The following is a 25127-nucleotide window of genomic DNA, read 5'->3' as shown; positions in this document are numbered from 1 at the left end:
TGATACCCCTACAGAAAGTTATATAAAAAGTCATCAACATTGCACCATCTTTTCTGGTATGTACTGGAAGTGATGTCATCATGTTTCCAATGATGTTGAGATGCTCTAGTATTTGGATGAAGCTCTATGGTAAAAACAGCATTCCCATGTCAGTGGTCCATGCTGAAAGTGACACCATCATGTTGCTGATGACAGAAAACTATGCCCCAGTTTGCTTCTCATAAGTTCCCTCTGCTTTTCTCCCACCAGTTACCAGGGGGATCCTGGCAGCCCTAACTTTGGGGCCAGCTCTAAGGTTATGCCTAAGGGGGTTGACTTGAATCTACCACAGCAATGCAGTCTCCCTTGGAAGTGTCCATATGGTTCTGGCTTGGAATGGCATGCAGATCCGGGGCTGGAAAACTGTCCTACCCTCACAATTCCAAAACTGTTTGTTGCCCCCATAATTTGCTTCTTGATACAATGAGTGGTTTTTCCTCCTCCAAAGGGTGAACTTCTATGCAAAAACTGAAGTCCACTAATGTATGTCTCAGCAAGTCAATTTGCCATTTAATGGCTGGGGAGGTAGGCTGTGGGAGGGAGAGCGGCTGGTGGAAGAAAATGCTTTAAAAAAGAGGCTACATGGCAGGAAATATGTAGCTGACAAAAGAAAAGCATTGACAGACCATGATCAAAATAACTCTTACATATATCCAAACTGGGGGGGGGGGGGAGAAAAAAGCTTGCACCTTGAGTGAAAAGAACTTAACCAAATGTACCACGTGTTAAGGTAGCTTGCAGGTAGGTTTCACACTGTTTGGAAAAGCTATTCAAGCTTTTCGGAAATAAAACTTTGAAGGCGGAGGGGGGTTTGTGGTTAGACCCAATCACCCACCCACACACACACACACACATTCTCTGTGGACGGTAGTGTCTGTCATTCTTAACTTTCGGTGACTTTTCTTTTTCTTCTTCTTGGTCTGTTCTCTTTGTGCATCGCTCACCCCCACACACAGGACTGCCAACCTCCAGGTGGCACCCGAAGATCTCCCACTATTACAATTGATCTTCAGGCAATGGAGATCCGTTCCCCTGAAGAAAATGACTTATTTGGAGGATGAGCTCGATAGCATTTTCCTCTGCTGAAGTCTCGAACCCAGGTTCCACCCCACAAATTTCCAGGTATTTCCCCACCTACAGCTGGGAACCCTGCCCACGCACTATGTGTGACGCCTCTAATAGGGCCTGCCTTAGTTCTGTTCCTCCTCTTGAGACACCCTTAAATGATGGTTTGAGAACCATCTTATAGCTGATACAACACAAACAGCTTCTGAGTCTGTGCAATGTGCACAGAGGAACAAAGGAGTGAAACTTTGGTGAAGTTTTCAAACCTGTCCCTGTTCCGGAAGCCACAAAGTCACTTCAGCTGCTGTCACATATTAATAAGGCCATGGGAAGCCTGCCCTGTCACAGTTCTGGCGTTTCTTCTGGGTTCATGTTGGGTTCATGCTTTTTATTGTCTTTTCAGTCATGATCCCTACTGGAATTATACCCTTTCTTTATCAAAAGAAATGTTAATCCTGAAAAGATGTGTCAAACAGAAAGAGGGGAAGGGGGCGGGAGGGGAGCCTGCTGTCGGTCTGGCCCTGTGTGAGTCTCTTTGGTGTGCTCTTATTAAATAAAATATAATTAGGAGGAACATAGATTGGATTATTAAGGGAAACATCAAAGAAGAAAATGCTGCTAGCTGCGCTGAACATTGAGATTTCTTAAAATCTTGACTGTTTTTCAATGGATTGATTGTACATAGATCCCATCACAGTGAAATGAACTCTTGTGGCGGCCTGAACAGCCACAGGGGGAAACAAAGGAATTAAAACAATCATAATATTACAAGGGGGGGAAAGAAGGGAGGGGAAAACTTCTCAGTTAAATCAGTGCTTACAACCTGCAAACAATGCTGGCAGTTCAATTAAAATCAGCAACGGGCTTTACCTTTCAGGGAAACAGAGGCCAATGCTACCTTTTTATGAGACTGGGACGTGACCTAGAATGAATATTTGGGGTACACAAACTGTCCTAAAAGTTGGAATTGTAGAGGAACACCAGACATAGTCTCCAATGCCCAACAAAAAGCTCATATGACCCATTTCATGAAAGCTTCAGAATGTCAATTTGCAGGCTCTGTCAAGTAAATCAGGAAGCCAGCATGGTGTAGTGTTTTTGAGTATAGACTCTAATCTTCAGAACCAGGTTAGATTCCCTTTTCCTCCACTTGGGTCGATTCCGCACTTGGGTTATCGACCTAAGTTCGAGCTGCGTTCGACCTAAGTGCTCCACACAACCACTGGGATCGATGTGGTTTTGTACCAGATTCGCCCCGTGTAACAGTCAAATTTCCGATTCCAGTTGGGAACTACTACTTTTTCAGGGAATCATGCTCGAACTCAGCTTGATTCCAGTAAAGTGCGGAATCTCTGGTGCCAGGAGTCCCCCATTCAGCCAATCACAGCTGAGTGTTTCAGGCATGCGTACAGCTGGCCAAACAAAAAATGCCACCTTCGTCCCTCCATTCCTGTGGCAGTTTTTTTTATAACGTGTGTGGGGATAGACGGAACATGGCCGTAGAACAGTAGCCAATCGGAATGGAGCGGCGAAGAGGCACAGGATGATTCCGCCCTCTGAGCTGGGATCAAGCTAGTTGCAGTGGGGAACAACAATGGCTTCGACCTAGGTTAGTACCCTTCTCAGGGAACTGGGTCGAACCTATTTTACTCGTGTGCGGAATCGCCCTTGAAGCCCACTAGGTTACCTTGGAGAAGTCACAGTTGTTGAAGAACTCTCTTAGCCCAAAAGGAGGTAGGCAATGGCAAACCATGTCTGAATATTTCTTGCCTTGAAAACCTTGCCCGGTCACCATAAGTCAACTTTGATTGGATGGCACTTTCCACAACCGTCAAATGAACCATCCAGAGCCACCAAGATCTGGAGTGAAGGGGCACAAAATTCTGGGCTCCTATGTTTATCTAGGCGCTGGGGAGCTGAGCATTATCCACTGGGGAAAGTATAGCATGCATACTTTAATCAAGCATCTTGTGTGAATTATTCTAAATATAATGTGGGACATAGGAAAGACGCACCCATTTTATCCTGGAAAATTGAACTCTGTAGTCTCGCTATCAGTTAAAAAACCTTTATCTGGAACATATACAGACATAAAGACACCAGTTATATGACACATCTTATTTTTTTCTACTTTAGAAAAAAAAAACTTAGGTCTGGGGTGCTGTGTGGTTTCCGGGCTGTATGGCCGTGTTCTAACAGCATTCTCTCCTGATGTTTCACCTGCATCTGTGGCTGGCATTTTCAGAGGATCTGATAGTAGGAAAGATGCCAGCCACAGATGCAGGTGAAACATCAGGAATGAATGCTGCTAGAACACGGCCATACAGCCCAGAAACCACACACAATACCCCAGTGATTCTGGCCATGAAAGCCTTCGACAATACAATCTTAGGTCTCTTTGAGAGACTATTCAACATGGTCTTTATTGTATCCATGATCTTCTGTTACTGAAGTATTTAATAAATGTGTGTGTGTGTGGGGGGGGGGGGGAGTGTCCTAAAACGGTAACATTTCCCGTCAGCCTAGACTCAATTGGAAGACTAAATCACATTTCTATTCCTCTGCAGTCTGTCTGCAACTGTTTATATGCTAGTCAAAAGAACAATTTCATTCTCAGCTTCTCCTTACTGTCCCTAAAGAAGATTGTCCTGACCAAATCTACTGACCTTCCCTTTGTCCCCTAAAATCTATACCTGTTCAGGAATGTATAAGCTCTTTAGCTGACATCTTAATCGCTATAATCCCATCTGAAATTCTTAATTTACTTGCCAAACAAGAGATTGCGCAAAAGGGATAAGGGATTGCCAGGGTTTTGTTTGCACCTTGCGGAAAGCTCAGGCCCGTAAGCAGAATTGCCACCTCCGCTGCAAAGTCATCTCTGTTCCACTTTTAAGCCAAAGGGAAGAGAGCATAACAAAGCAATCTGAGCAAAAAAGCAGATGGCAGAAGATGGTGGCATTAAAGTTTTCTGCTTATCTCATGAGAATAAAAAAAAGAAAAGTTGATTATAATCAACATTGTTTATTTCGCTGCTTGACTTCCTAAATACCAGCGGCTGGATTATGAGCTTGTCTGCGGATAATCAGGGAGGCAGCAAGAATTGGGCCTGTTTTGAAAATCCTCTCTAACCAGTTGGGGCAGGAATCTGTGCCTCATAAAGCCGATGCTCGCTTTTAATTCCTGATTAGTGCTATTTGAAAAGCTGGAGAAATTAACTGGGCAGACAGTAATCAGAAAGCACAAAGGAAAACAGAGTGGAGGAGAATGGTGGGGAGATAGTCTGTGCCGGTATTAGCCTGATAAGTAAGACACTGCCTGCATCCCTATGTGATGACAAGGTGACATAGGTTTTTAGGGGGGTGGGGGAGTCCTCAAGGAAATACATGCATCTGCTATTGAAAGTGCAACTTTTTAAAAAGAAAATGCACAACTGAAAGTGCTTCTGTATGAAAAGCAAGAAACAAAGATTTGATTTAATAGAAGTTAGGGCTCTTGGGAATGTAAGGGTACATTCACGCATAGCCTTTGTTTCCCCATGGGCAATTGCCTGTCATATTATGTTGAAACATGTCCCCTAAATCATCAACTCAACTCTTTGTACTTCCCAATGTTTAATTCACCATGCGGCACTCTGAGGGAAGTAATTCCAGAGAGGTGGTTGTGTTAGTCTCTTGCAGCAAAATCGAACAGAAGGCCAGTGGCACCTGGGGAAAGTAGCCAGATTTAGTTCAATGTGAAGTTTTATAGATTGGAGATAACTTCATCAGATAAATGTGTGCATCCTTAGCATATGTGTATATACTCAAAAGTTAGAAGCAATCCAAATGTGGGGGTGGAGAGATGTTACAAAAGAGAGGCCAGTTGGAAACAGTAGCCAACATAATTTGCTCCATTCCAAAAGGAATAGAACTGCTCCTGACAAAGTTTGTGTGTAAGTTCCGTCAAGGTGCAGCCAACTTATGGTGATCCCCTATGGGGTTTTCAAGGCAAGAGACTAGGGCTGTTTCCGCATGGCCAAAGGCAGCGGCTTCCCACTGGCTTTGATGAAGCTGGTGGAGCGTCAGGACCGTTCGCATGGTCCTATGCAGGCAGTCCCGACACAGCCGCTGCCTATAGGGGGCGGATCCACATGGAGCTTCCCAGGGTGTCTGCAAGGAACTTACCTTGCGTTCCTCTGCAGCTCCAGGCACCTGGGAAGACACGCCCATGCAGCCCTCCAACCCTCAGGGGTCACAGGGCAGCGTAAGTGTGTCGTTCCAGCCGCCCGGAGCTGTAGAGGAATGCAAGATAAGTCCCACGCAGACACTGGAAGGGCCAAAAGTGGTGCCCTCACGCTGGTGCGGTTCATACCACGCTGGCAGGAAGATGCCACTTTTCAAAAACCTCACTCAATGGCGGTTTTTCCATCACTAGGGTGCTGTTATTTGGCCGTGTGGAAACAGCCTAACAAAGGTGGTTTGCCATTGCCTGCCTCTGCATAGTGACCTTGGTATTCCTTGGTGGTCTCCCATCCAAGTACAAACCATAGTTGACCCTACTTATCTTCTAAGTTCTGATGAGATCGGGCTAGCCTGGGACAGTCAGGTCAGGGCACTCTTAATTATAGAGTGATAAATGTGAAATCAAGTCAATCAAGCAAGGCACAGTGTGAGACATTATAAAGCTGCCTTCTGCCAAGTCATATAATTGGTCCATTTAGTTCAGGGATAGTGCCCCCCCTCCCCAAGTACTGTGCATGTACAGTAATATTCTGGACCATTTTGTTTACCACACAGGGCCACATCAGGGTGAGCCCTTTAGCTTCAGCTTGTTCCCAGTATATCCAGAATATGGAGTTGGGACTTGGTGCAACATTTTCCCCTTCCCTCAGAAGTCTGGATCCAATGGAGGATTTTACAGAAATAATGGGGTGATTTTGTGTTCCTTCTTGTGTTCCTGGGGGCGGGGGTACTCTTACTGCAGCCCAAAATACTGTTGTTGGGGGACAAATGCTACCCTTCAAAGAGCTTGAGATGGAAGTTGTAAAAACCATCCCATTCTTTCTTTGAAAATCCTCCACTGGCTCCAAACTTCTCAAGTTCGGAAGTGTTTTCCATTCTGGCTACTTAAGATTCTTAACTGGAGATGTCAGTGATAAAACTAGGACTTCCTGAATATAAACATGTGCTCTTTCCCCATTTTATGACCAGTCAAATGAAGAAACACTGCCAAGGGACTACCTCTTTAACCTAGGGATATGAAGGAGAGTTGAGGCGATTTCTCATTAATTTCCAACCACTCTGAAAGTGAATAACCTGAGGAATGAAATATGAATCAGCAAATGTGAATCTTATGCCTGATACAGCTACCTTTTCAGTTCAAACTTTGGGGTGCTGGAGACCTCTGTAGCATAATAGCTGATGAACAGGTGGGATAGGGGAAAAAAAAGAAAGAACAGGAGCCAAGGAAGGCATACAATCCATACTGCCAGGTAAAGACATTGCAAAATCCTTTTGTTCAGAAGGCTTTAGAGAAAAAGCTAGCTCATTATGATTTAGGTCATATCTCTCTGACAAGAAGAAGACTTTCCTGGTGTGTTAATTAAGACAACAATAGAATTCATTTAGCCAGGCGGCCTATTCTTTCTTAAAGGACAGTTAAATGTTACCCATCTGAATAGGGCATTTGAAGCTTTGTTTTTCATTTTAATGGGGAATTCTCTCCTGCTGTATGCTGCATCATGCTTTATAACTTCCTTAATATTGCAATTCCATATTCCTTTTGTGTGTATGCATGTTGTGGGGAGGGGAAGGGGAGAGTGGGTTATTGGCATTTTAAATAGCAATTCCTAGAAAATGAATTTGCTTTGAAATAAATTTATGTTTCCAATTTTAATATTAATTTTAAGACAAAAGAATCAAGTGTGAGATTAGTGGCAAAATGGCGGGGGGAGCCTTGAATTTGTAGATTCAGTCCCTCTGGAATGATATCAGAGTTCTTTCATTTCCAATAACTGAGTAACAAAATATACTTAGTGTCTAAGATTTGGCATCAAGAAAATGTCTACACTTGAAAATAAACTATGAAAGCATTACATTGTGGTATTTTTATAGCTTAGGGCAGTTAATAATATGCTAATTCGTTTACCTTAAATGCTGTCATGATGACCACCAAAGGTCAGTTGAAATCAAACTGTGTGCTGGTGCAAGATAGTGTAAGAATTTGTTGAATCTGAAGAAGTGAATTCAGAAATTGAAGTTCAGCTTGCAACATCACTTCTCTACATACCCTTTGATGCACAGATGGTAAGCTTAACTCAAACATTCTTGGTCTTAAAGATCAGAGTTCAAAATATGGGTGGAGGTAGTAACTATGGAAGAGCTGGGGTTGTGTAGTGGTTATGAGTGGTGGACACTGATCTGGAAAACAGAGTTTTATTCCCTACTCCTCCATATTAAGCCTGCTGGGTGACCTTGGGCCAGTTACAGATCTCTGAGAACCCTCTCAATCCATGTGGAGGCAGCCAATGTCAAACTACCTCCCAATGTCTCTTCCCTTGAAAATTCAAGGAAAAATCTTGGAAAATCTTGAACTGCATACTTCCCATCTTATGTGGATTCAGTGACACTGAGAACTTTGTTGCAATACCACCTGCAGACATAATGCAGAACAATAATGCAGAACAATAATGCAGAAGAAGAAGAAGAAGAAGAAGAAGAAGAAGAAGAAGAAGAAGAAGAGGAGGAGGAGGAGGAGGAGTTTGGATTTATATCCCCCCTTTCTCTCCTGCACGAGACTCAAAGGGGCTTACAATCTCCTTGCCCTTCCCCTCTCACAACAAACACCCTGTGAGGTAGGTGGGGCTGAGAGAGCTCCAAGAAGCTGTGACTTGCCCAAGGTCACCCAGCTGACCTATGTGGGTGTGTACAGGCTAATCTGAATTCCCCAGATAAGCCTCCACAGCTCAGGTGACAGAGCGGGGAATCAAACCCGGTTCCTCCAGATTAGATACACGAGCTTTTAACCTCCTATGCCACTGCTGCTCGAAGTTATTATCTTAAGACATTGATATTAGAATTAAAGTTCATCCAGTTAAATGTTTTGTCTCTGTGCAATGTAAAATATCTCTTTGGAGTTAAGATCTCCAATTGTAAAGCCAATTTATGTAATCAAAGCTATTCCAGTTGCTGCAGTTATAGGGATAGACTTCAGGAAGTGGAACCTGTAATGTGCTGAAAGCCTTGTCCATATAGTAGATTCTCTGAGTGAATACATCACCAAGGAACATTTGTGTAAAGACAACATTAACAATAAATAACCAATCTTTCATAGACTTGAGAAGAATGGAAAGGAGCCCTTGGCCAGGTGAGTATCCCATGGAAACCCTAGCAGGTTCCAGAGTCTATGCCTAATTGATGTGGTTGCTGATGGTTTGTTGAACTGATTCCAGAGGAACTTCCACAAGGGCTTTTGCTAGGTACCTTTCAACTAAAAAATAATTGCTATCTCAATCAGCTGTCACATGGTGAGGGAAAAAAAAGAAAACCGGTTTTCTCATAGCAAGCTTTTGCTTAGTTAGACAAGATTCTCCCTTCCCTAACAAGTCACTTATCCTTCCTCACAGAATATTACACTTGAATCTCAAAATATGCGTAGCTGCAGCGGAGAACATAACAGTTGCACCTGTGCCCTAACAGGATCCTGTTATCTTTTTTTTTTTGAGGCGTATTTTTGGCTTGCAGGCTGCTGGTTATGTTGTGAATGGAATTAGTTTAGAATGCCATGTTAAATGAATTTTTATGACTTTTCCGTTAAGCCACAGTTCTCCCCCACTGCGTACCACTCAGAATTTTTTGTTCAGTGCCTGTAACAGGGGAAAATGCAATGACCACAGACAACATCACTCTGAATGCAAGTATAATCACCCAAGTAGCCATTTGTCGTGTAAGCTCTTGGAAAGAGGATCAACTATAGCATCTTTTCTTGAGTTCAGGTGGATTATTATGGCTCAGAGGTAGAGCATCTGTTTTGAATTCAGAAGGTCCCAGGTTCAATCCCTGGTACCTTCAGTTAAAAGGATTAGGAAGTAAGTCATGCAAAATATCTCTGCCTGAGATTCTGGCAGTCATGGTAGACGGTACTGACCTTGATAGACCAAAAGGCAGCATCGTGAGTTCATTTTATAATGTATCTATAGTGGTCTTCTAGAGCAAGAGAGAAGTACAATTCTCCTTACCATCTGCTGGGAGATGCTGATGGTTCTATTCAGATCTTATAGTGTGTGGGCCTTGGAAGTGTACAGGTCTGCTGATGGGCTTGAGGTCTGGCATCACATGCATGAATCATAGAAACATAGAATCATAGATTTGGAAGAGACCCCAAGGGCCATCAAGTCCAACCCCCTGCAATGCAGGAACACACAATCAAAGCATTCCCAACATATGTTCATCCTGACTCATTTTAAAAACCTCCAAAGAAGGAGACTCCACAAGTCTCCAAGACAGTGAATTCAACTGTTGAACAGCCCCAATGGTCAGGATGTTCTTTCTAATGTTAGGTGGAATGTCTTTTCCTGCACCTTGAATCCATAACTCCGTGCCCTGGTCTCTGAGGCAACATAAAATAAGCTTGCTCCCTCTTTGACATGGCATCCCTTCAAATATTTACACATAGCTATCATGTCCCCGCCTTACCCTTCGCTTCTCCAGACTGAACATCCCCAGCTCCCTAAACCTCTCTTCGTAGAGCATGGACTCCAGACCTTTTACCATTTTTGTTGCCCTTCTCTGAACCTGTTCCAACTTGTCAATATCCTTCTTGAAGATGCCAGTAAAATTAATGTAATCTTGTAAGGATTAACTCTGTGGTTACCATCATTAGAAAAATGTTCAGATCATAGTGGCCTTTTAAACAACTTCATCTGTTGTTGCCTCTCACAAAGAGTACCTCCATGTTCATGCTGATGGGCTTCAAGCAGGCCAGTAGCCTATAATGCTGGTAAATCATCTGTATGATGGCAACCATTTGTTTTGAATCAGAGAAGACAACTTGTCAAGTGGCCGTCCTTATAGAAGTATGATGAATTGGCATGGCTTGGTCGAGAGTAACAATATTGCATGCAGAAGACTTCAGTACAATCCCAGACATGTCTATTTCAAGGACCTCAGACAAAAGATGCTGGGAAAGAGTTTTACCTTTTTGGGATACTGGAGAGTGTCCATCAGTCAGCTACCTGGACCACCAGTGGTCACTCAGTAAAGGGCATCTTCATCAAATAAACGAGGAACCAATATGGAATGCTTTAATTATAGTACTTTGGTTAATTGTCTTAGGGCACTTTTAAAGATGATAATGAAGTAATGTTGAGGAAGGTAGTTTGTGCCCTTTGTCTCTGAAAAAGACAAATCACCACCTGAATTTATCAACCTATGGACTGCTCCTTAGACCTTCTGGTTGTAACAGACTTGATATAGCTACTGCAAAGATAGCTGCCTTCAGTTTAACAGGGGAGAAAAAGATTCTAAAAACAGTATCACTATAATTAGTGGGGTAGGATCTTTCCAGTCTTGTTTTTGCAAGAGTCAGAATGCCTTATCTCTCCCAGGTTAGCATCCTAGCTGAAGACTGGAGTAGAAGATGGGAATGGGAAACTGGCAGTATTCCACCATAAAGCTGTAATTATAATAAAATGTTAAAAAATAATAAGTTCCTGCTAAAGCTAGCCCATTTCTAGTACCTCCTCTCCATCTCCCAGACATACAGTCCTCATAGCCATTTCTTCTGCAACAACAACAAAAATGCTCCTAAGAAGGTGGATTCTTAAAGTAGTTCAGAAGAAAAAATCCCACTAGTATTCTAGGTGTTTCCACCTTAAGGAAAATGGACTACATCAATAAAAGTTGTCTCCCACTAACAGTAATGTGTGACAATTAGGGGGCTGGGCTTGCATGATACAAAAACATCTCGTTTCCAAAAACTGAAGCAGAAATTTTCAAAAAGGGGCATTGGGGACATGACAGAGACAGTTGCTAGGCTGTTACAGTGAATATATTGAAAACAACTACAACAATGTGCATTTTTGCTATATTTAGAAGTAGGCTTGAGGAATCACATTTATTTGAAGCCAATTTTTGAGTAGTGACTCAGTCCTATACTGATGGAATGCAAGAGACACAATCTAATGAACATCACAAATCTGCAAATAGGAAAAGAGAGGGTATTGTGAAATTTATGTTAACTCCTTCAGGATACCAGAATAATTTCAACACTCCCCTTTTTTCTGTTTGTTTTAAAACTATATAAAACAAATAAAGAGATAAAGGCAAAAGATGGAAGAAGCTACAATATAGTTGACAGAGAAGGATTTGGGCAGGAAAGCTTATATAATTAAGGCTAAATAATTGATGAGAAAGAAGCAATGATTTGGGGAGGGGCACCATTTGGAGCTGTAAAAGGAGAAGGTGGAGTGACTGCAAAAAGAGATCCAGAGATCAGTGAAGTTACCCATTGAGTTAAACCATTGATCCAGCATTCTCATCATACCCTTGGTTTCTCGATAGAGCAAGGCCTTTTCCATCACCTGCTACCTGAGGTCTTCCAACCTGAGATGCCAAGAATGAATCTTGCATTGACGTTAAAAAACTAAATTAACAGCCTTTAAAAATAGTCTCCAGACAAGGGTTTTGTCTAAATGGGCACCAGATCACTTCAAATCTGCAGGCTTAAAATTAAGCAGTATTGCATGTTTAGGCTCCATCATTCACTTATGTGGAGAGGAAGCAGTGCTTTCATGCCAAGCTACCATTGAAGAAGGAAGCTCTATCAAGGACTTGTGACTAAAAGAGTTCTCTGGATCATGGGTTGCAGCAGTTCTATGGAAATGAACAAATCTGCATACTTTGTCTTTTTACCATTGCCTCAGGAAACCTTTGTACAACTTATACATGCTCATATGGGCAGTGATGTCCAGTCATCTTGCAAAGATGGCCCTGTTACCAACCATCCTAATGATACTTTCAACATGAACTACTAACAATGTAATCCGAAAATCATTTGTCTCAAACGATTAAATAAATAGGCCTGAGTAGGATTCTGAATAGATCTGCTTAGGAAAACAGTGGATCCTCATAGCTCTGTCCCATTTTTTTCAGCTTCATTCTGTGGTGTTTTTTTTAGTTGAATTAGAACTGCTATGTGGATTTACAGAAGTGGAGTGCCAACCTTGTTTTCCTATACCACTATTAGCTCTGTTCCCTTCTCTGTTTTTTCACATACCCCTTCACTTTCCATTCTATGTGCAGATGTATTCAGGATAGGGTTTGTGGTCAGGATTCGTGCACAGCTTAAGAATGTTATTCTCGGACTTCAGAGAAGAATGGAAGTGGCTTAGATCACATCCTTAGTTCTCCTCTTCCTTCCCAAGAGTAAGGTCCACAGCCTGATCACACATACAGGAAGATCTTTTATGTCACTTTCACAAACTCAGAATAAAATGGGCTTGTGCAGACCCTACAGGAATTCTACCTAGCCTCCTCGGGGGTCCCTGTTCTTCCTATGGTCACAAGTGACAACTCCATTCCCAGTGCCAGGATGTCATGATATCATCTGAATTATGATGTCTTTCTTCAGTGATGCCTCTTGGGTCTGCTTGTTTTAGTTACTTCTTGGCATTGGCTCATTTGCACCGATCAAGTGGCTGTGACTTTGGGCTTTTCCATGCAAATATTCAGGGATTGGCTTACCTGTGCAATAAAGACCTGGCCAGAGCAAGAAGCACTTCCACTGATAGAAGGGTCTGTCAGCCAGAGGAATGCTCTGCTGTCTGTAGAACTGACCTATCAGATCTAACAATTTTCACATAGGCTGCTCATTTGAGTTCCTGCATCAATAAGAACCTCAACAGGTGCTAAGAGCAATCATGCATCAAAGCCTTTATGTAATAAGAAAAAAAATCAACACAATTGATTGGAAGATAATTTTATTTCAGGAATAATGTGTTGGTGAGAGAGACAGACTTTTGAGTAGTGCCTAATAACATGGGCCATCAATTAGTGCTAATCATTAGCAATTACTGTTTTCCCAAAAAATAGTTACAGTTAAGGCAATATCTGGGAGAAATACAGAAATTGGGCTTCATCAAAAGGAGAAATGGAACAGTATTGAAATAGGAATTGTTCATGATCAGGTAATTTACTTCCTTTCGAGTCTTCTCTTGCTTTCTATGAAAGATGATGATGATGATGATGATGATGATGATGATGATGGTGATGATGCTTGTTTATTCCCCCTATTAAATATCCTATATGCAGAATGAGACATAAGAGGATCACAGAGGTAATTCTAATATCTATCCAACTCATATAGGTATTACTTCCCACCCACCCACCCACCCATCTATTACCTATACCTGGAAAAGTCACAACAGTCTTTCTGGTTTAGGGCTTTTCTCATTAATGTGGTTTGAGTTTCCCATTGTTATCTGGCAGATTAAATAACCGACAGTCCTTTTTCTTTTTTACCAATGCCTGCAGCCTAATTTTCTTTTGCATTTTTGACAGTTCCTGTGAATTGTTTTGCTTTCAATGTCATGGTCATAGACTAATTGTAATACACCTCCAAAACATGGGGAAAAATGGAGAAGGAAATACATTTGAAACCAAAGGATGTAACGATTATCTATAAATGCAACACAATTTGGATATCTTTTCTAAAAATAACTGCTGTCTTTATTTGGCTTATTGTAATTCTTTGTATTCCATCTGAGGAAGCCAGAATCAAATGGGATGTGAGCTACTTGGATGAAGATTAGCCTCCTGTAATCCCTGCATCTCCTGTTCCTTTGCTCGTTGTTTTGTTTGCTATTGAGGATTATTTTGAATTTCTCATCTCTGCTCTTTGAATCTGAAAATCCCCGTTTCAATTTCATTTTCTCTTCTCTGCCCACTGTGCAGACATTGTTTTCATGTTGTCGGTTTCCTTGCATTGAATCTATCCTGTAAAATATATACATGTTTTTCAGCACTGTATGTCAATAAGCTAGGCGGACTGCATCCACATTATACTGTCTGTATGAATGGCATGTATAAGGGGTTAGGATGTGTACATAAATACCATATGAATTGCATTTATATGATGTACTGCATGCTTACATGATACAAAGATAGATAGATAGATAGATAGATAGATAGATAGATAGATAGATAGATAGATAGATAGATAGATAGATAGATAGATAGATAGATAGATAGATAGATAGATAGATAGATATGGTGGGCTTCTCTCATTATATTCTGTGTGTGTGTGTGTGTGTGTATGTAGATCCATCTCTCTCTCTCTCTCTCTCTCTCTCTCTCTCTCTCTATCTTTCCCTGGCTTTTCTCTTTAGCGGAGTCCCAAAGCAGGATTAGGTAAAGGTGCAATCTGCTTTTCAAATACATTTTAAGATGTAAAGCCCAAGTACTGCAAGTGACTGCACCAGTAGAAACTAACAAAAATAAAACAAAAACAAAACCCTAATCCCAGAGTGGGTAACGAGAGGACAAGATACTTTCTAAGGATCATTGGACATGAGGGTCATAACATAAAATAATGGCTTGAATCCTGTTTAAAAAGGAGTATAGCTTCCCTCCCCTCCTGTGGCAACCCAAAAGACTCCTTCTGGAGGTTGATGTAACAGCATCAAGGAACAGTGTTGGGGGCATCAGCAGTCCACAGCAGGGAGTATTGACAAAAATCCCCTGCCTTCCATTAGTGGAAATGTCAGGATCGAACCCAGCATGTTAGACTGTGAAGAACAAGCAAGCCAGAGCCATTGTCCTTGCTATTAGGGATGTCCTGAACCCCATTGAGAAGTGTCTCCCTTGGAAAGACCTGGCTCCCTTGGAAATTTCTTCAGATGTTCACCTGAGAATTTCTTTTTTCCCCTTTCCAATTTTGCTGTAGGTTAATTTGAGCCTCCCCTCAGCCCAAGACAGTTAGACAACAATAAATAGTCATTGCTTAATCCATAAAACATCCTGGTTTCAAATTAAAATGCTGACAGATGCAGCCTTTGTCACAAAGGAAATAGAAAAAAGCAACATGATTTAAGTGGCATTGTTAATTCAATTATCCGTCGCAGCCTCTTCTTGGCAGCAAATGTTACAAAAGGCCTCCCCTGTACTGCCCAGTGCTACTGGGAGCCAGTGTTGTCAGTTATTTGTCCAGGATAATTTTTCCTCACCTAACTTTATTTCCACATGCAAATATAACCTTTATGTCTCGATCTCTTGAATTAAATTTCATTAAGGCTGCTTGTCTGGCTCAGGGAATTGGTTTGGAGGGAAAAAAATGATCATTGGAAGACAACTGACCAATTGGACAATTGCAGTCCAACTCCAAGAAAAAGGGAACATTTTTATTTCATGAAGTCTCTCCTATTGCAACTCATTTGTCCTTTTCACAGTGACTGTCTTCATCTTTAGAAAGGTCTCACAATTGCTGACTTGAATCCGCCAAGCCAGTGTAGGCATTAGATACAGTAGATGCATGGATTTTGTACAGTCCATTAAGATATTTCTTTAAAAATCTAAGTAAGCCTAGTTATTACTGTTATTTGAATGACTTCACAATAAATTAGTTATAGTGTAAAATGTAAAGCAATATCAGAAAACACTGTGATAAAGAGAAATCCATAGATGAATCTATGTAGTCACATCAGTCTTGCTCTACCTTTTTGTTCAAATGCTTTCACTGCGCTTGTTTCACCAGATGCCCCCATGAAGCTTAACAGCACAGATGCCCCCATGAAACTTAACAGAGGTTAACAGTACATGTGAAGCCCACAGAGGCCAGCGCAGAAGAGGCGGCTCCTCTTCTGCATCCCTCCCACTCACCTCGTCCTCCAGCATCGGTCTGGAGGGCTGCAGGGACCCGCCCATGCTGCCCTCCGACCTCCAGGGGCCAGAGGGCAGCATGGGCAGGTCTCAGCAGCCCTCCAGACCAACGCTGGAGGATGAGGTGAGTGGGGGGGGGCGGGAAAGTGGCGCCGCGCTGATGGGAAGGCGCCACTTTCCAAAAACCTCCCTTGGGAAGGGAGGTAGAAAGTGGCACCTTCATGCCGCTCGGGGCCGCACAGGACGGCGCTGCTGCATTGCAGCAGTGCTGCCTGTGTGAATGGCTGCCCAGGGACCGGTGTTTTTCCATCCCTGAGCCGCTGTTTTTGGCCCCATGCAGAAAGGGCTGGAGTATAGCAGTGTTAGCAAAGATCAACAAATTAGTCTACGATAGTGATTCTTTTGATATGTTAACTTTCAGTGAGTCCTTTGCCCTCATCAAGGAGCGGCTACTAGAAATGGACTACCAAACATTACAGGGACTGGTAAACAAATCCTACTCACCAATGAATGTAGAAATCCCATTTGTACAGGGAAACCCAGCCTATTCTTGGCAGTGCTTACCAATCCCATTCATAGGTGAGCATACACGCTGGCTAGATTCAACATTCTGCCATCCCCGCTCCATAGAGGAAGACTCAAGGGCTTACAGAGCGATAAGAGGTTATGTTCCTGTAACCCGGGGCAGCTGGATTCTATTCTGCATATCCTTCTCCACTGCCCATTATACCAGGAACCAAGATCCAGATTGTTAACTCAGGTCATTGATCCTATCGAGGCCCACCCAGAGCCAGACAAAGTAACTATTCTTTTAAACTGTAATGATTTTAATGGTTGTCTTGCAGTGGCAAAGTTTCTGGCTGAGGACTGTAAACTGAATTCTTGACCGATGTGAAGTTATCTTTACCATTTTAACTGTATTTTAAATTAGTCTGTTTTGTATGCTAATAAAGGCTATTGAATCATGAGTCCAAATAGATGCAACCATTTCTGGGCAAGATCTCACAAACTGGTTTGCTTGGTTCTTGAGGTTCATCAATTAATTTCCGATTCTTGAACCAGTAGGTGATTTCTGGGTGTTTCTTCTATATGGCTCTTAATTCCATCTAGGATTGTAATTAGATATGGACAAACTGTTGTAATGGCTGGAGGGGGGTTTCTTTGGTTGAGTTTTAAGGGTGGAAGTGAAATCCAACCTCCTTAGTTTGTCCTCATTTGAATGAGAGCTCCCTGTGTGTCCCTCCCGAAGCTGTGCTCTCGGTGGAAAAGGATGACCATCCCAGATAGAAAGAGTGTACCGTTCTTTAGTCAAGGGTATGTGATAACAAAAACAAGTAATTAAACACACTGCTAAAAACATACTGAAACAGTTCATTCCATTAGGATTTATCATAGATTCTGTGAATAACTGCTTTCCTTTGCTTGGTTAGAACATCTTGAATAGTGGAAGAGGTGAATATTAGAAATTATATTTCCCTTATGTAATAGAGAAGTGTCCATCTAGCAACCTTTTTGTGGTTGTATCTGCTGAAGACTTTGCTTGTTATTATTATATTTTTACTTCCTGTATTTTGTCTTCCTTAAAAAAGTCCCACAGCAAATAAGCAGTTCCAGATATGCGGCATTCATTTGCCAGAGTGTTTGTATCTTGTTGACTATAATTGCCTCTCCATGCTATGCTGTAGACTTCTGTATTTAATACTGATTTAATACTGATCATTCTTAATAGTGCTGTGAACATCTCACAAATAACATCAACAGGCCAGGGCTATGCACTCCCAATGCTAAATACCAGCATCGAAGCATCTCCGTTACCTGGGTCAGACTGTCAGGAATTCTCTTTAGCAGGATTAACAGGTAGAGATTTCTCTCATTGTGTTTGCAGTCCACTGTGTTGAAGTAGTTCCTTGACATTTCACTGGTCTGTAGTTTGGAATAAAGCTGAAAGCAGTATTTCTGTCATTTAATGTCATGAGAGAACAAGGAAGTTCCAGTTTTAGCTAACAAGTGATCATGGGCTTTAGAAAGAAGGGGAAAAACGGCCTTCCAGAAGACATGTATCAGGTTGATATAGAAATCATCATTTATATAATGATAACTTACTGTGGCTTGATTATTTGCAGCGCACATCTCTCCTTGAGTCATATTGGTCTACTTTGGCACATTGTTTGGGAATCCCTGATCTAAATGGTAACAACCAACTTGGAGTTCCTGTATAGGCCTCCATGCTCCGAGGTTTCCATGCTTCAAGTTCTGGCTTTACAAGGTCCTTGTGTGACACTTGGTAGTCTAGAAATGATTAAAATCAAATTTGTCATAGAAAATGACATGCTTGTACAGCAGTTATATTGTATATCACTCCCATGGCTCTCAGCTGTAATGTCTACATTATATATAATCTCGCAATATACAGCTCTTCTGTGGCAACACTAATCACTATCCCAAGCTCTACAGATCTGAAGAGAATTAATCTCTTGCAGGTTGGTTGAAGGGGAAAAGAATGCTAGACAGATGGCAAAAGGAAATAATGTATGAAGTTTTATTTTATAAACTGTGATTAATTCCACTTTCATTTTAGAACCTCGGAGGTCTGAAGCTTTCTTTTAAATCCCCAAACCTTATGTGAATAAATATGGTGACACTTAAACTTCTAAACTAGAGCATGGTGTCAGCTGGTAATATTTATGCTGGCACGTGTATATATTCAGGATCAGTCAGGAAGCTTACGACTTGCATATTGGATACACACGCAGACTTACAAATGCTTGTCTGGCTTTAAAAAAAGGAATGAGGCAACTGCAGAGAGGATCCTTCCTTCCATGGCAGTTAGACATCATGGTTCCATGGAGGTCTCCTGTTTGGGCAAAGTGTCTGATGAGGGCCGAAACCAGCAAAAGTGTCATGGTTTTTGTCCTATTAGCAGCTTCATGGGGGCATCTGACTCCTGTTGGTAGGGGGTGCCGTTGATTTCCCCAAGCTTTTGATTTTGAATCAGGCATTCCCAGTTCTGTTTTGCTCCCCCCTTGAATCCATGAGTCTTTATTTGTGCACCATTTAAGGTTGTCAAATGCCCATTTTCCCACTGTACACATTTTTAAGCATTAGTGTACACCCCGTTGTGATACAGAGTGATAAACTGCAGTACTTTAATGGAAGCTCTGCTCATGACTTGAGTTCAATCTTGACTGAAGTCACATTCAGGTAGAAGGCTCAAGGTTGACTCAGCTTTCCATCCCTCTGAGGTTGGTACAATGAGTACCCAGCTTGTAGGGGATAAAGTGTAGACAATTGGGGAAGGCAATGGTAACCCACCCCATAAACATAGTCTGCCTGGTAAAGGTCATGAAGTGAAGTCACTCCATGGGTGTCAGGATCTTGCTTAGATGTTACCTGAATCTAACCTGTGGTTGAATGTCTGTAACCAGCCTTGATATATGTAGCCCTTTATATATATATAATGTGTGTATATGTGTGTGTATACATACATACATACATACATACATACATACATACATACATACATACATACACACACACACACATATACACATACACATACACATACACATACATATACATACACATACATATATATATACACACACACATACACACACACACACATATACACACACACATATACATATACATATACATATATACATACACACACATATATATACATATATACACACACACATATATACACACACACATATATATATACACACACACATATACATATACATACACACACATATATATACATATATACACACACACATATACACACACACACATATATAACCATCTTTGATATATGTAATCACTGCCATCTATGCATTCTCTCCTTGACCTGAGTTTTATGGCTTTGCTATGCTTGTTAGAGAAGAAGGCCTCCCCTGCCATGCCTGGCAAATGGAAAAGTTATTGATGTTACCTTGTCGCAAGCAGGCAGCCAGGTGGCTCCAGTGTTATCAGCTGCTGACCTTGGTGCCAGGCACAATTATAGTCTAAGTACCAAATGTTTTCTATGGGAATCTGATAGGGGAGACCTAGGGGAATATATGGGGCTAACGTTCTTCAAACTGTACCTGATCTACCTCTATTATAAAAGCTGCTGAGTAATATACCAGAGTCTGTTTATTGAGCAAAGGATCCAGGGATCTTACAAAGGATCAGTCTGGTTTATAAAGCCAGATTGTAACATTGGGAATGGAAAAGGTGGGTGGGGCCTAAGTGCAGCTTTAACCAATTGCATTCTGGGTAGGTCACGCAATAGTGGAAACTCCACAGAAGTTATTGGGGAGAAACTATATAGAAAAATCTGTGAAGGCTACTGGCTATAATGTCTCTGTTTCCTGACCCACAATGGCAAGCCCTGCCCTGCCAGCAGAATTTCCCAAGAATGGGTCCAAAGTAGAGTAAAAGGTTTTGTTGGGTGCTGCTTCCCCACATTTATATTGTCAGCAGGCAGTGGTAAGGGAGTTTGTGCGACAGCAAGATTTAATTTGAGGATTCAAAATAGCATGGGTTGCCAGGTGGAACCTGGTGGAGAGGTGGGAATCAAAGGAACTTTGCCAAAACCAGGAATTGACATGAGAAGCCAGGTGTCGGTGATCATCTGTGGTTCTATTTTCAATCTGACAAACTCACCCCTGTCAAAAGGAATCACGGTTACATGTTGTGCCTGAACTGAATCAAAAGACATCTTGTCCATAGGGTGCTTTCTCTCTGTCTGCCATATCCCTTGCAAACATTATCTTCTCTTTATAAGCCAGATTGTAACACAGCTTGATCTCCATTGTTGTGAAAACTCTGCATTTATGTGTGTGAATGATGTGCAATATAGATAAAGATGGTAGTTGTGATCAAATTGCCTGACATAAGAAAAGCTGTTGAATGCCAGGAGGGGCCTGACTTTTTCTTCTTCTTTCTCTCTCTCTCTTGTTTTTTAGGTTAAGCTTCAAAGTTAACTTTACCCTGTTAATCATTTAAATCTTTAAATAATTAGCATTTGCTATTCACTGGGGCTGAACATTTAGCAGGCTTTAGCGGCAATTAATTAGGTGCTTTCCCCCAAAGTTCATCAAGCTTTCAAAACAAAACTTGGGGGAAGATGTATCTCATAGCATATTCAACTGACACTCCCAAACAGATTTCATTTGTTGGAAAGACAGATATTTTCCCTACAGTATCCGTGCGTCCAAATGGTGATAATTTATTTTGAAGAACTGATCGATACTCCTGGGTCACTCTTCCCAGCTCTTTCTTTCTTTCTTTCTTTCTTTCTTTCTTTCTTTCTTTCTTTCTTTCTTTCTTTCTTTCTTTCTTTCTTTCTTTCTTTCTTTCTTTCTTTCATCTTACCTTTTAAAAATATTTATGTTTATTCAAATGTGTCTAGTTTCAGATCTTTTTTTTGTCCCTCCTTCTAAAGTTTGACAGGTGACAACCTTAGAGGAGGGACTTCTTTATTGTTGCACTAAAATTATGGCACTGTCTCCTGAGTTGAAAGATTGCATCTCCTTCCTGCCCTGTTTTGAGGACTATCTTTGCATTTTTACATATGCATTTTAGTTTTGATTTTAATTGGTTTAATGATGTTCCTATAATGCTCAGTTTTAATTATTAACTGTCTTGGGGATCAGGAAAAAAGATAGGATATAAAATTTGTAAATCAAATAAATAAATAACCATAGCATAATGAAAAGAGCAGAGAGGAGGGAGAAAAGGGTACAAAGCAAATAAATGAAATATTCCAGGAAAAAAATAGCATCCCTTCCCAATCTATTGCTGAATATTGGACTCTCCAAGCCCTCTATCAATCTTTTGTTACCATCACCAAGTAAAGAGGTCAGATGTTTTTTCTTACAATTGATAGCGAAGGCCGTTTCCGCACGGCCGTAAGGGCGCCTCCACGCCAGCAGGAATTCCGCCGGCGTGGAGGCGGAGGCCGTTTGCATGCAGGCATGCGGACGGCCTCTGGAGAGGCCGGCAGATGGCAGGCGGCTCCGCATGGAGCCACCTCTTCCCCCCTTCCCTTTCCCATGTACCTCTCGTGTCGCCGTCCTGCTGGCCTCCTCAGCCCCGCCCACGCTGCCCTCCGACCTCCAGGGGTCGGAGGACAGCGAGGGAGGGACTTAGGAGGCCAGCAGGACGGCGACACGAGAGGTACATGGGAAAGGGAAGGGGAAACAGCGTGTTCCCGGAGGCGCGGTTCGCACCGCGCCACCGGGAAGACGCTTTCCCCTCAACAACAACCCTTTAAAGGGTTGTTGTTTAGGGCGGCCTGACGCCACCCTGGGGGAGGGGGAGCGCAGTCAGGTCGGCGCTGCTGCGTTGCAGCAGCGCCGCCTGTGTGAACGGCGGCCTGGGGGCGGCGTTTTTACCGCCCCCAGGCCGTCGTTTTTGGCCCGTGCGGAAAGGGCCATAGCCTGTAGAAAGTTTATCTTGACAGCCATCTTCAATGTGATGAGTTTAAAAAAGAAACCCTTCCCAAATTTACTTGTTTTATTCTTCCTTTGAGATAACTAATTGAGAAGTTCAGTGCCTGCTGCCCTTAAAACTCTGTATTTTTTCCTACCACCATAGTGTCAAGATGACATTTTTAAAGTCATGGTGTATGTGTGTGGGGGCCGGGGGAGTGTTCTACCTGTAGGCAACTGAATAACATCATTTCTATTGACACCCTATTTCATAGAATTTAATAATGCTTCAACATGATCTCTTCAGAAGCTGGCCATTTTGAAGTACCATAACGTTTCTCCGGTTCCTTAATTTTGATGCCATTCATAGTTATGAATTGGAGAGTCCTCTCTCTACTGTTTTGTCACTATCTTTAAAAATCTAAAAAGAAGCAAATCCAAGAATAGATTGTTAAAGGACATGCATCAGCCTGATTTGGTATATAATTTTGAAGAAAATGCAGAACCAAAGAATTAAACAGTAAAATGTCACCTATAATAAAGAAATACACTTATTATTATAATCACACAGGTATGGACATGATCTTCAAACTTGCAATGCAAAAACACAAACAAAAACTGCTTTTTTCTACAAATTAATCAATTTGTAGATTAATCTACTTCCTTTATACAATGCCAGTTTTTCCATAGCAGTGATTGCATTTGCTTGTGTTGTGTTAAGGAGATGAATTGCTTCATAAGGAACAGTTTGCTAAATGATCATCTCTACTTATCCATTGCAATCTGCGATGGTGAATACTCAGTGATCCAGCGGACACCAAAGCACCTATCAGTGGATTTTCTGGTTCCCAAAAACCTCCAAATCCTGGCTTTCCCTCAACTTAATGGAGCAGGAGGTATTTCAGAAGAATCCAGGAAGAAGCCTATTTGTGTCACAGGTAATACCAGTTTAGAAGCAGCTTCCCCTGAAGATATGTGGCTTATAACCTCCCTATATATTGACTCTACATGAAATAAATACATTTTGTGATTGTCCCCAGCATCCCATGGACACTATTTTGTGATGGTCCCCAGCACCTGTTCTCAAAATTTTAGAAGTTCTCACAATTTCTACAAAATTGGGGACTCTCTGGCGTGAACTATTAGCAGACAGGGTTTACTTGAAGGCTTGTATACTAAACAATTGTTATTGATTTCAATCCTCTTTAAGATTCCAAATAAAGGAACCTGGGGAATTGTAACTCTGTGGGCATTTTCACACATGCAGAATAATGCACTTTCAATCCACTTTCACAATTGTTTGCAAGTAGATTTTGCTATTTCGCACAGTAAGATCCAGCTGCATGCTGCAAGTGAATTAAAACTGCATTATTCTGCATGTGCGAAAGTTCCCTTGGAAAGAATTCTTAATCTTTTTTTTTGAGCCTCTATTGCATGTGAATAAGGTGATTGGAATAAAGTAGATTCCTTTGAAGTGTGATGTTGGAAAGAGAGTGTTGAAAGAGAGTAAACCACCAAACTTGCACACACGTGCACCCACACAAATAGATCAAATCAAGCCTGAACTGTTCCGAGAAGCTAAAATGACGAAACTGAGTTACTGGAGAAGACAGTAATGCTAGGAAAGGTTGAAGGCAGCACGAAAAGGGGAAGACCCAACTTGACATGGGTTGACTCTATAAAGGAAATTACAGTCTCCTCAGTTTGTAAAACCTGAGCAAGGCTGTTAATGTTGGGACATTTTGGAGAACATTGATTCATAGGGTCATCATGAGTCAGAAACGACATTGACTGTGTTTAATGCACACACACACACACACACACACACACACACACACACACACACACACACACACACACACACACATTGAAGTATTGAATTATGCCAGTCATATCTTTGCATCCTCCGTCCAAATCTCAACTCAGTCATGAATTCACAGTAATATGGAGAGAATAATGGTCTATTTAGATGGCTGTTATAAGTATAATTGAGTATGGGTGTGCAATGATTTGTGTCCTTAACATTTACAGAACACTTTCCCTAAGTATGATTGTTGGTGCCATTTTTGCCTCAGAAATAACATTTGATTCTGAAGCAGTGTCACGATGGAGGTTCCTGCTTGTCTAAACCATGCGCTTTGCAAATAAATAAATAAATAATGAGGGCTGCTGTAATATTGCACTGTCTGTGTCGGCACAAGAATGTGCACTTTTATTTATTGCTTTAAATCAGGGAGGCAGCCTTGCATCACGTTTAAAATGGAGGCCGTCAAGTTGTACCTTAGCATTTAGGACTATGTGACAATATGAATAATTTACCACTTGCTGAGAGTTTTTTTTTCCCCCGCTCCCTTCTTTCTTTATATATTCGTTTTACAGAAAAATGTAATTGGATTTGCTGCTATTGAGAATGTGGCAGGATGGTAATTGTAGGTACGTGAGGCAAGGGGTGGGGGAGAAGAAGACTTTAACTCTGTCTGGTAGCCGTATTGGAAAATGGTGTGGAATTCAGAAAAGCTCTTGCCTGTTGGATGAGAAACTAATTAGCAGCATTGTTAGACAAAGAAGGAAAAGTCTTTCCATTTCAATGAAGTCAGGCTATCTTATTCTTTGAACATGTCTCCCTCTGCTTCATGTTCAGTTACGCTGAGTGAATGTAGATGGCCATTTACTATGTGGCTGAATTTCTACAGCCCGCCACGAGTTGAAGAGATGACAGGAGATTTACCACTCTTCCACAGATTTC

The 25127-nt window shown here is 41.7% G+C and overlaps 1 protein-coding gene and 1 non-coding gene across 4 annotated transcripts in view; both read left to right on the top strand.

Annotated features, from left to right (window-relative positions):
* The window catches only part of PCDH11X (protocadherin 11 X-linked), an 896187-nt gene that overhangs the window by 245604 nt on the left and 625456 nt on the right, over positions 1-25127 (top strand). The window lies entirely within an intron of this gene.
* On the top strand, positions 9076-9152 carry TRNAS-UGA. Its single transcript has one exon. It is a non-coding gene; the product is annotated as a tRNA-Ser (tRNA).

Source organism: Sphaerodactylus townsendi, linkage group LG13, assembly GCF_021028975.2.
Source record: "Sphaerodactylus townsendi isolate TG3544 linkage group LG13, MPM_Stown_v2.3, whole genome shotgun sequence".
NCBI lineage: Eukaryota > Metazoa > Chordata > Lepidosauria > Squamata > Sphaerodactylidae > Sphaerodactylus > Sphaerodactylus townsendi.
The sequence above is the reverse complement of the archived record's forward strand: the minus strand, read 5'-3'. Positions and strand labels throughout refer to the sequence as shown.